The sequence below is a fragment of the Podarcis liolepis genome (assembly GCF_965112155.1).
Source record: "Podarcis liolepis genome assembly, chromosome: 8".
In the NCBI taxonomy this organism is placed as follows: Eukaryota; Metazoa; Chordata; class Lepidosauria; order Squamata; family Lacertidae; genus Podarcis; species Podarcis liolepis.
The window spans coordinates 6,596,039-6,609,141 of record NC_139560.1 but is presented as its reverse complement, the minus strand read 5'-3'; the positions used below and the strand labels follow the sequence as shown (position 1 = coordinate 6,609,141).

General features: G+C 40.5%; 1 protein-coding gene and 1 long non-coding RNA gene across 22 annotated transcripts in view; one reads left to right on the top strand and one right to left on the bottom strand.

Moving 5' to 3' along the window:
- The window catches only part of PTK2 (protein tyrosine kinase 2), a gene marked incomplete at its 3' end in the record, with an annotated part of 202,501 nt that overhangs the window by 135,226 nt on the left and 54,172 nt on the right, over positions 1-13,103 (bottom strand). The window lies entirely within an intron of this gene.
- LOC310713256 lies at positions 10,231-12,090 on the top strand. The gene is made up of 3 exons (XR_014529154.1): positions 10,231-10,357; positions 11,658-11,876; positions 12,031-12,090. It is a non-coding gene; the product is annotated as an uncharacterized lncRNA (long non-coding RNA).

Below are 13,103 nucleotides of genomic sequence, written 5' to 3'. Positions count from 1 at the left end.
TTTCTATTTAACATGGAGCAGGTTGTGAGATACACAGGTGTTCTGTTTTATTAATTAATTACTCCTTTAGCCCTGAAGAATACTGTTTTGTGTATTGCATATTAAGTACAAGTAAGAATGACCAACTCTACTGCTAAGCCAATATTGTTGCAAGTCATAGTCAAGCTCATAGCCAGGATAGCAAATATGGCTGCCTGTGTCACTACGTTGGATGTGGTTGCAAACTGTGCTCTCCTTAACTGAAATGGAGATATCAGGTACAGGCAGCTCCCCATTGATGCAGGGGTTACATTCCAAGGAACCACACATTTAAGTAAATTTGTATATTGGGAACACCATAGAAAAAGTCTGCAAACCCTCCAAACCTCCTCAATCAAACTCCAACTCTTCACAGGCCTCAAATGTCAGTGCAAGGGCTCCTGGGATTGCAGTTGCAAAGGCTTGGGGGGTTGCTAGATGCTGTTTTCGTGCCATTTTCATGTCCTTTGGGGGCTGTTTTTGCCCCTTTTCTTGCCACTTCCAGGCTCGCAGCAATGCACACAGCCACGGTCACGCATGCCTTGAACACGTGTAAATGTGTAGTATTCTGTATTCTACTTTGACGATAATTCTTAACATGCTAAAATCAGAGGTAGTGAGATTGTTCCTGTTGCCCCAGCCTGATTAAACTGAAAGATAGCCATGTTGGACTATTAGGCAAATTCCAATATCCTTATTAGGGCAATACCTTTATTAGGCCAACCAAAATACCACAAAACAGTGTGCCAATCCCCCTTTCCCAGTTCTGTTTACCATCCAGCGCCAAGATAGCCAACACTGTCCCATCCAGGAGATAACTGCATGCAAGGCTTGCAATCTATACATGCATTTGTCTTGGAAGACAGTGCTTTGTGTTTGGTAGTTGCTTTTAAAATTTTCAACACAGTTTATAAACAACAAAAACAATTGTCCCATTCATATGTAGTTGGATTCCAAATCCCCTCAGACTCAACCAGTGTGCCAGTAGTCAGAGAGGATGAGAACTGTAGACCAACAACCATAGGCGCCGACTCCATGGGGCTTGAGGGGGCCCGAGCCCCCTCAAAAATTCGTTTGGGGGGCTCCGCCCCCCAATAATCTCGGGCGCCCCTCCAGCAGAGCGCCACCGCCGCCCCTCCCCCAGCCCAAAATGCACAGGGTCGGGCTGCATGCCTCCTGCCCTCCCTCCCGAGCAAAAGCTCCACCCAATTTCCTTCGGAGCTGATTAATAGGCGCAGCACACTCTCCCCTATTAGCTCACGAGGAGGCGGTGCCACTTTATTTGCATATTCATGAGCTTATTTATTATTCATGAGCTTTCCTGGCCCCCCCCCCAATATTTTTTATAAGTCCGCGTCCCTGCCAACAACATATGGAGGGCCCCACACTGGCCATACCTGATATAGTCTGGTGAAGACTTCCAGAAAACTCAAAAGCTTGTATGATGTTTTGTGACATGTTGATTGGTCTAATATAAGTCCAGTGGTGCCTCGCAAGACGAAATTAATCCGTTCCGCGAGTCTCTTCGTCTTGCGGTTTTTTCGTCTTGCGAAGCACGGCTATTAGCGGCTTAGCGGCTATTAACAGCTTAGCGGCTTTAAGAAAAAGCAAACAAACTTGCAAGAACTCGCAAGACGTTTCGTCTTGCGAAGCAAGCCCATAGGGAAATTCGTCTTGCGGAACGACTCAAAAAACGCAAAACCCTTTCGTCTAGCGAGTTTTTCGTCTTGCGAGGCATTCGTCTTGTGGGGCACCACTGTATTGCCCTAATACATTCAGTCTTTGCTAACACTCTTATTTGGTAGCTGTTCCACTTACATGTGTTCTCCTGAACCAAAAGTGGGATGTGGGTTTTTGTATATTTCTTCTTATTTCATTCTTGTTAAATGAGGCTAAATCCAAGTTAATTTTCATGAAGTTTTATTTTCTTTCTTTCTTTCTTTCTTTCTTTAAAAAAGGGAATAGTTATAATGTTACAGTTTATTAAGCAGTCACCTGTGATATAGAGTAGCAACACAGTGAGCAATTAAAATAGCTTTTCAGTCACATCTCAGCTAGAAACACCACCCCACCCCCAAATTTAACAATAATGTCATCAGCATGTGGATGACATACAACTCTACTCCTCTCTTCCACCTACTTGCTCCAGAAGGCTGTTTGAAATGCTGAACTGATGTCTGGAGGTGGGTTGGGGTTGTAACATACTGCACTGGTTGCCAGTGCATTTCTGGGTTTAATTTCAAGGCACTGGTCATGATCTTTAAAGTCCTCGGAAGTTTGGGACGAGGTTACATGAAGGATCATATTCATTATACTAACCTGACAACACCTAATTTATGATATGTGCCTGAGGTCCTGCTCCCCTGCCTGCCTGTGAGAGCAATCCACAGGGAAGCAAAAGGAGGCATTCCTTGGAACAGACACCAAGTTAACACCTGAAGCAAATACATGGGAAGCATGTACACATTGTTCTTGGTGCACCTCACTGCTACTAGTTTCACAACAAGAACAGCTGGACATGTCTACTACAAGCTCTGTTCAGCCCTTTTGAAAAGAACGTAGAAAACTGGGTTCCAATACAGTTTAAAATAAAAATTAGAGCACAATTGAACCATTAGTTCTGCCCCACTGCTCAGGCATAATGACCAAAGCTCCTTCAAAGTCTAAAGAGTCCACACCATAAAACGACATCTCCTTATGCATATAGTCAGGGCAGGAAAGTAGGATGAACAATGAACAAAAATCGTCTCAGCATCAATTTTCAAGAACAGAACAAGTACAGCAGTATAGGCACAGTAGTTTCTACTACTGCACAAAATATAAGGCATCTATAAGACGACCAGATGCAAAAGAATGAGAGGACCCATATACCTTGGACAACTTTTGCCAGCCAGAGTAGACAGTACTGCACGAGATTGGCCAGTGACTCAGTCAGTATAAGGCAGTTTCATATATTTACCCATAATATTAGTTAAAAGCTTGTCAGGTAGGGAAAGCTGCACATATTGATTTTACACAATTATGAGCCTCTAGATCCAAAATGTGGTGTAATATCCTTGTTTGATTAAACCAATTGTGGTTTGAACAAACCAGTGTTTCATCAACTCAGAAGAAATGGAAGGCGGTGGTTTGTCTGAAACCACATCCAGAAGCTTTAAAACATCCTCCCCCATATGTGAACGAGAATGGAGAACGCAAACTGGTAACTCACCCATGTTCATTCTCATAACACTAAGCTACAGTTGAATGTTATGTCTGACCTGAGTAAATTACATGCACACCATCTTATGCTTTGGCTTCATACAAGCCAAACATGAAGGTTAGTGTCTCACTTTCTGAACTGAATCTTTCCTCTCACATGTTTTAACTGAGAACTGTTTTTTATACTCCACCTTCAGCACAGATTATCAGACCTCTGGAAAGCTAATACCCTTAATTCCAGAAGATCCTCTGAGATAGAACCCTTTCCCCTGCACTCCAGTAGCAAGTGATATCCTGAAGTTCCTTAATCCTTCATACATTCAGGGTAGAATAGGAAGGGGGATGTTGTGGAAGGCTGTATCTCCTCTTCTGAACTTCGCCCTCTCACCTCTCTATGAAGCTCCAAAAGGCCCCTTTCTGACAACCATGAATACTACAGGGGAGACCAAATATCTAGAAAGAAAAGCAGATGGAATCCATATACTTTAAAAAAAAAAATGCAACTGGTAAACAGAATGCTTCTTGCACCTTGAAAATAATTTAATTACAAGGCTCTCCCTACTATATATGTGGTTCACTGAAATATAAAATCCTCAATTTACAGCATTCATTTATGTATGTATAACATTCGTAATGAAGTTCTCTCGGCAGCTTACAATAAATAAGGAATACACAAATGAAAAACAAAATAAGACCTAAAAATATTAAAAAGTAAATAAAAACCATTTAAACAAATATTGACCATGACCCACCACAGCATGACATGTACAATTCATTAAGAATGAAGGAAGTGGCTGGAAAGGATGCTGGATTGGGGTCAAGAAAAAGGGGCTCAGACATTTCTTTTAAGGTAAGGGTTTTATCTAGACTTTGGCACCAGCTATACTGTCACTGATAGCAATACAAAATCCCAAAGTTACGGAATAAGTTTCTCCTTAATCAAATGAAGTCAAAGTGTCTCACTTTTTGGTTTATAGAAAAGGTGAAGAAAAAAACTGAAGTAAGACACCACATGCTTCCTTAAATAACTTGCATGAAAGATAAATATAGCAGATCTACTCCTCTGAGGCTGCAATCATTTCTTTTTCCTTTATGAGCAGACTTCAGAGAAGCATTGATCAATTTTCCTAATCCAGAGCACCACATGAAGTTATTCATATGGATTCCATTCTTGCTGCTTCTCCTTCCTTCACTCCATCCAGTTACCCTCCATGTTCCCCAACCCTCCCTAGGTGGCCCTTAGACAAGCGACTATTCTCCAAGCCTCAGTACCTCACTCCCACTGCAAGATGGGGATAATATTAAGCTATGTTACAGAACAGTTGTAAGGATTACCAAAATTATTTGTGATATGCTCTATCCATTTGACACACACTATATGTTAAGCATCATTACCACGTTCCACCAGTTATTGTATTTTATGGTAAGCAACAATCATTCAATTGATTTAAAATAAAAAAACAAAAGCTTGTGACGTAATATTAATGCCTGCTCAGAAAACTCATACTTATCACTTTGGCATCCCAGGCTTTCCCCCAGAGGAATCCAAGGTGGCACACAGGGTACTCTTGCACTCTGTCCTCACAAAATTTATGTGAGATGGGTTCAAGTTGAATAATACATTATTATTTCACCAAGCTTTTTAATCATTTGTTAATATTTGTTTTGAAGTTTTATTTTGAGTGACTGTAAAAAATCTGTATTGTATTAAGATACGTGTTTATGGTTCTAAACACCTTAGGGGAGCCTTTCTCAACATTGGGTCTCCAGATGCCGTTGGACTACAACCCCCATAATCCCTGGCTAGCAGAACTAGTGATCAAGCATGATAAGAGTTGTAGTTTAACAACATATGGGTACCCAAGGTTGAGAAAGGCTGACTTAGGAGTTCTTCTGAGGGTTGAAAGTTAAGTTGTGCCTGCCGGAGGATATGTATAGAAGCACGTCAGGAAAACACTAACTTAATAATCTGAAGCACTTGTTCTCTGCAAAACTATGAACATGTCCTGTTCAAAAAAGAGGGTTAATGGCAGTAAAGCTGTTCATAATGCAAACACATTTCTGGTCTCTGGAGCTATTGAAGGCCCACCTGGAATAAAATCTCACTTTTGAGATTTTACAAAAGTATTGAGGGCCCCTCAATCCATGCTCAAATTCTATGCCCCCACAACCTTGTATTCCAGCGCTAAACCTGACTAAGGTAGGAAGGTTACAGGTCTACTGCTATTCTGAATTGCAGCCATCCTGTCTCAAAACAGATTGTGAAACTACAGTCTGAGCAATGCTACAGTTATTCCCTGCATTCCTTGATCTCTCCTCCTTCCTCTGTGAAGGTATCTCTGCCTTCTAAGCCACCATTACTAAAGCACCCTGCAGCTGGCCTCTCTCTTGCCATTCTTTACATCACTTCATCGCATTTCCCTCGTATCCACAGTGCTGCCAAAGCTAGCTGATCTTGCAAAAGGCAAGCTTTTACAGCCTCGGCCTCTTACCCACAATTTGCACAAAAAGGTAGTCTCCCATGCTGAGCTTTGCCTTTGGAGCAAAAGGTCATCTTCACTGCCTTCACCCCTTTTAAACCTTTTTCCACAGTCTGAAACCATCCCAAAGTGTCTGAATTTTACACACTTCTAGATTTTGCTACCGAGTTATCCCATACTGATCCTTAAAAAAAATACAGCAGGAACTCCATTTTACATTTTCAAATGTGATTAAGCCTACCACTGTGTTTCTGCTACTTCATCCTGACTGAAAAAGTCCATCATCCTTTCACCACAGTATGCCTATCCATTAATGAAAGATTAATGCTTTAGAAGGAAATGCATAATGACACTTGAAAAGTTAAGCTACTCATGATTCTAACTTGTGGATCACCAGAATGAAGTATTTAACAGTGAATGGTTAAATACTTAATTCACTGTTAAAGTTCAGCACATTTTCAAAACCACAGACATATACTTACTGACTGTGATCCACAAAAGGAATACTGTATTAGGACTGGAGACATGGAAAACAGGTTCTGTGCAATTTCTGCTTGGAGAAGAGAGGAAAAAATAAAAAATGGTACCCAATTTTTATTAAAGACTACATATGAGGCGAATCCCGATAACAACAGAGAGCCTCACCTTCATTTCCTCTCTTTTCGTGATACCAGCACTGTTCAACTGAATCATGGCAAGCAGATTAATCATGTTTGTTCTGTGCAGCACAATGCACAAGTCAAATCCTCACAGGTCACAACCATGATCCATTCTTAGCACGGGTAAATGACTAAATTACCATGTTCTGTATTTTGGACTTTCAAAGACAAATTGGGTTCTCAAATGAAACTTGAGAAGCATTTTGCAACTGTTTTAATAGGGGGACCTCATAAACCCTTTAAAAGTGGATGACAACAGCTGGTGTCTCACCAGCTCACAGTTACTGAATATGCCCAGCAGAATTGAGGTAGACAGTAGACAACTGATTACTTTACAGAGCCATTCTGGGTTCTGGCCTCTTGTCAGTAACCAGGCCCCGAGGTAAAATATGTTCACCAAGCAGAATCATTAACAGATGGTATAGCATCCACCCTCCTCTCCCTCATTAAATCTCTAAGAGCAGAAATTTGAGGACTCGCAAAACCCATCAGAGCAAAAGCTTCTATAACGGAGCCTTGTGATAGTTGCAGGAAATCAGACAAAAGTATAAATTAAGAGGAGGCTTCCTTTGAAAAGGGCAGAAAACTTTACCTTTTCACCACTATTTCTTTTTTTTAAAAGAATAACATATTCAATCTGATTTATTTTTAATTAAACACAATTAAGATCTGTAGCAGGTGCATCTGGCAGAATCCCTGCACCTAAGTTTATGGTATTATGATCATAAATTCCATTTTCTCCCACAGGAATCTTTTCCCTCAGCTGCTGTGTGAAGCTGGCTTAAAATGGAGAATAAAGAGAGGTCAGCAGTGAACTGAATATTCACTGCATCACTGTCGATATGTTGGATTAAAAATCATGTAAACATACCTGTTTTAGTCCATTTACTAGCAGTAGTTCACAAGTTTACTCAGAAGCAAGCCCCAGTGTCTTTAATGAAACCTATTTCTTAGTAAGCGTAAAAGGATAAGAGAACTTTCAAAGGGGAAGAAAAGTTCATGATTTGCTGTTGGATATCACAAATTTAATTCATATGTGAATGTTTTGTCAGATACAGGCATTTTAACAGTGTGTACTAATATTTCCACACCTATTCTTGCTGGAACAATAATATAAAACAAACAAAAAGCCAGCAGAGTGCTAGAGAAAAGCTACAGTCTACCGCAACATTTCAGGTTCCCTGCCAAAAATGGTTGACATCCAGAATAACCCCAACCCCTTGCGGTTCTCTTATAGGCAATTCTGTGCTAATCAGACTGGGAACAGACACCAAAACAGTCATCTTATTCCACAGGCAGGCATACTCCGTATTCTCCCGCTTGCCGGCAGAAGGAGCCTCTGAAGCAGCCATGGGAAATCCAGGCAACTTCTTGCCTAGCGGCTGCCCTAGCCACACAAAGGTTCACCTGAGCTCAAATGACAACTGTGGTGACTGTCCTGGTCTAGGATGCTGCAATGAATATCATTTAATGAATCTTGCAACGCTTCAAAAAAAAGAGAGCCAAACTGATGGTAACCTTTGCAATTATCATCAGAAGTCATTTTGGATGGTTTTCAAATAGCTGCAACACTTTCCCGGAGCGTGGTGCTTTCGCTTTCTTCTTCCTCCTCCTCCTTTTTTTTAAAAGCAACATGTTTTAGGTTGAGCCTCCCTGGGGAGAGCATTCCACAAATGAGAAGCCACTACAGAAAACGACCATCTTCACGTTGCTATCCGCACACAAAGAAAGGCCTCAGATAAGAGCAAGTTTAAAGTCTATACAACTAGATAACGTACATGTGATGCATAGAAAACCTTTTAAAAAAATAAATGCTATTTATGCTCTAAAATACAGCAAATTGAATAATAAATAATGGAAAGTCTAGATTTGTAATGTACATCATAAAACTATCAAAGGTTTGTGTGTTGTTGTTATTATAGTTGTTGTTGGTTTTTAAAAGTGTGCTAGTCCCATTGCTCGGTCCCTGCTCCTGCCAACCTAGCAGTTCGAAAGCACGTCAAAGTGCAAGTAGATAAATAGGTACCGCTCCAGCGGGAAGGCAAACGGCATTTCTGTGCGCTGCTCTGGTTCGCCAGAAGTGGCTTAGTCATGCTGGCCACATGACCTGGAAGCTGTACGCCGGCTCCCTCGGCCAATAAAGCGAGAGGAGCGCCGCAACCCCAGAGTCGGTCACGACTGGACCTAATGGTCAGGGGACCCTTTACCTTTACCTTTATTAGTATTATGGCTTTCCTGACTGTTGTATCCTGAGTTGTAGTGTCATATCTCAACCATGGTCAGATCTTAGCAGCATTTACAAAGTGTTATCTAGTAGATAGTATTCTTGCCTGTAAACATCAGCAACCAACTAATGCCCCCTAGCATGGTGCCAAAAAACAATAATCAGGATGAAACATAGAACCCTGCCATTAACTGCTTGTTATCAGTGAATATCCCTAAGGCACTTTTCACAAGCACAAGATTGCAAACAGATGTCCATGCAAGTGTTCAGCTTGGCTAGCTCTGTCTAGCAGACAGAAATCTCCCTCAAAATTGGTAAGTTAATTCTCTTTTAAACTAAATGTTGATGTTCTTCCAGAAGATAAAAGCCACATACAGAAATTACCTTTTTCCTCCTTAAAAAAGGACCCATTAATTAAATGCAGATGACTTTGAATGGTTTATTTCAAAACAGAAGGGAAACAAATGTACAATATTTAGAAGTGCCTAAACACCTAGATGATGTTCAGTAAAAAATAATAATGGACAGAAGTGGATCTGCATGCAGGCCCATAACCTACTCATATGATTTAAAAGGAATGATGGAGATAGCACAAGGAAAAATAAAATAGAAATGCCAGTTATAAAAAAAATACATACTTTCAGGAAATTATCAGATAAATTTTAAAATTTATGACAGGAAAATCAGTGTTTATTACACTTATATTCCAGCTTTTCACCAAGGAGCTCAGTGCAGCATTCTAATGAGTGAGAAGCCCAAGTAAATTGGGTGAGAGGTTTACATCTGAGTAGAGATCTGAAGCTGGGTCTCAACAGTCCTGGTCCAACAGTCTAACGACTATACCTCATCATTCATCAATAAACAAAGACAGCCAGCTGAGAGGTTGTCAGCAAAATTAAGCATGCAAAGAAAATTTTTATTTTTGCATCCTTAAGCTCCCTTTACAGTAGCCAATGGTAATGCCCCCAACCCAAAAATATAAAAGAAAAAAAAAGGTAGCAGCAGAGATAAGGCCATCATTATTGTGGCCATACTGCAGGGAGACAAGAGGTGTGGCTAAGAGCAAGCTGCTTTATGGCAGCCCTGAGATGTTATCCATTGTTATTATCCAGCCTTTCAGAAATGTGTTTGTTTTATTTTGTGTGCATGTGTGTCTGTGTGTGAGTGAGAGAGAGAGAGAGCGCGAGTCTGATAGTGGTGGGTTAATGCAAAAATCAAACACTTTCACCTATACTACTCCAATCATTTCTGCAATCCACCCACCTGCTTTTATCTTTTATAAAAATGCAGTGCGACCCTCAAAGGTTATAAACACTATAGTAGAATATAGTACACTGACCCTCACCTGTATAGGAACACTTTCTGTTATAGCTAGCAAAACAAAACTCCGACTGAAAGGCTGCTGTAAAAGTAATTATACTTAAATTGACGCTTCAGAATTCTTCCCACCCCAAATCTAGCACTCAACTGAACGTACAACACAGAAGCCTTTGCCTCCATAGATTTGCTTTTCAAAAGGCAAAAGAAGATACATGCATCAAATTAAAATTCCAAGTCAACTCTGAATCTGGGCATTGCGTGTCAGTCTACTCTTGTAAGTCTATGGTCATAAGTGCATACTCTGAGGTTGCCAGGCAACCACAGGATATAATACTATAGGTCATCTACTGTTGAGGGAGGGAATCAGAAGAGTAAACTACAACAGGATGAATGGGGGAAACAGAAATTCCACACATATATAATGCTGGTGGCTTAGAGAAAGAGAGCAGTGCAAGGTGCATAAGTTCTATATAACAATTTCTGAACTTGCTAAAGTAGAATTAGATGCTTATTTTCAAGTCTTACCAAAAAAGAACCATGCAAAGAAAATGCATTTCTCAGGCTTCCAGTCTATCAACTTGTGCACTGATCCCTTTGCATTGAACAGTACAGCACAGCCAGGGAGATTCATTCAGGTTCTCATTGCTAAAATGGCAACAATGCTACAGTGGTGCCTCACAAGACGAAAAGAATCCGTTCTGTGATTCTCTTTGTCTAGCGGTTTTTTCCTCTTGCGAAGCAAGGCCATTGAAGGATTAGCGGATTAGCGCTATTAGCGGCTTTTAGCTGCTTATCTGCTGATCGGATCAGCTGATAAGCGGCTTAGCAGCTTAGAAAAAGGGGGGAAAGGAAAAAAACCCCGCAGGAACTCGCAAGACATTTTCGTCTTGCAAAGCAAGCCCATAGGAGATTTGTTTTGCGAAGCACCTCCAAAACGGAAAACTCTTTCGTCTAGCGAGTTTTCCGTCTTGCGAGGCATTCGTCTTGCGGGGCACCACTGTACTCTACATCTGCATCATATCTACTTGACACCTACCTTTTAATTTTACTACTTTTTTAATTTACCAATTAAATTTAGTTTCCCAATATTTCATATATCAATGATCCATACAAATATTGAAGTACTAGTAGCATTGATATTTATTCAATTGAAATCAGAAACCATAATACTTCAACCTCCCTCTTAATACTGCACAAAACAATTTAATAATGGTGGGAAATGGGGAAAATAGGAAAAACACAGAGATGACGAGGGAAGCAAAGTCAACCATAGGATTTAATGAATTTATCTACCATATCTCAAACATCAACCACATCTACAGAAACTGAGATAGATGCTCAATTTTTTTATTTAAAAAAATCAGTTAAAACATTTATTTATGTACATGCTACAAGATGTCTGGCCAAGAGGACTTTACATACAAATAAAGTGCTGGAGCACAGCCTTCAATACAGCTCTAAAGTGATAAAAATTTAACAAGTTGCCCTCAGACGCCTCCAGTGATTTGCACTCTCAAATCCTCAAGTCTCATATTCTTGGCCTCAATTAAAAAAGCAAGAGCAAAGTAAGTGGCAAAGACTTCAAAGCTATGATAGAAATTAGAGAAATGTAGGATAACTCCCTTATGTGATGGTTTAACAAACTACCTAATCAAGTAATGCATTCAACAGCACACACTTAATCATCCCCACAAAAAGGTTTAACTCTGAAATCAAAGAGGAAAGGAAATGTTCACAATGACCTTTATCTTCCAGCAACGACAAGAACAACAGAATCTATATTTAATCCGATTGTTAGCTGCACACTATGACCAAGGAGCACTGGAAAAGTCCACTGCTACAATGCTTCCCCACAGAGTAGAGGTGCATTGTAATGGAAATGTTCAGAACAGAAAAGACAGACATACAAAAGAGTCGAAGACGATTCCAGACAGTTACTGCATAGTGCTAAAAAAGTGCTATCAGATATATTCTGTTGTTGTTGTTGTTGTTGTTGTTGTTGTTGTTGTTGTTGTTGTTGTTGTTGTTGTTGTTGTTGTTTTAAAGTGTTGCTTTTCAAATCTTCAATTTGCCTTGATGCCTATTCTGCATACTAAAAACAAAATTCTGTTCCAAGTAGTTGTGAGAGAGGGATAAGCAGAAGTAAAAAAAATCACCTGAACAAAAACACAAGATCACATATTGCAGCACTAAGAGGCAAGAACCTCCTTGAAGATTGTCCTGTAAGCAGCATAAATAGTATGGCAGACAGCTAAAATTGTCATTGCGTTCTACTGAGGGGTGTTTAGGGTCACAGTTCCTGAAAAGGCTATGGTTTCATTAGGACTTCAGAGATTGTTAGTTGGTAACAGTACGTGGTTCAGTAATAATAAAAACTGTGTTCTTTATTTTATATAAACACAGGGCACTCTGTTTGCAGAAGGTCACACTGCCTTTCATGTAGCCTTCTGTATTTCCCGCATAAACTCGAAAGTTTTCAGTTCAGCTTTCCAAATACAAAATGCACCTACTAAAGAAATGATGGCTTTCACAGATAGACTGAGGAAACCACCAGCTATTAGTTTAAAAGTCAGAGTCCACTGACAATCTAGTCATTTGTGGTGGCAGCAGCAAATAAATAAATGCATGGATCAGGTTCTTTTGTGTGTGATTTAATAGATACAAGTCTACTGAAAAACATAAATAAATTAGGAAGGTTGGGATGCGATGCCTCTTAGCTAGCCCTCTATACTCCATACCATCTCCATACTCACCACACTGAATGTCTTACTTTAAAATTAAGTACCAAAGGGTAGTTTATTCCTACAAGCCTTACTCTAAAATCCTGACTCATCAACACCTCTTCTTATTTTCACTGGGATGTGGGTGGCGCTGTGGTCTAAACCACTGAAGAAGAGTTTGGATTTGATATCCCGCCTTTCACTCCCCTTCAGGAGTCTCAAAGCGGCTAACATTCTCCTTTCCCTTCCTCCCCCACAACAAACACTCTGTGAGGTGAGTGGGGCTGAGAGACTTCACAGAAGTGTGACTGGCCCAAGGTCACCCAGCAGCTGCATGTGGAGGAGCGGAGACGCGAACCCAGTTTCCCAGATTACGTGACTACCGCTCTTAACCACTACACCACACTGGCTCTGAGCCTCTTGGGCTTCCTGATCGGAAGGTTGGCGGTTCGAATCTGCACAACAGGATGAGCTCCCGTTG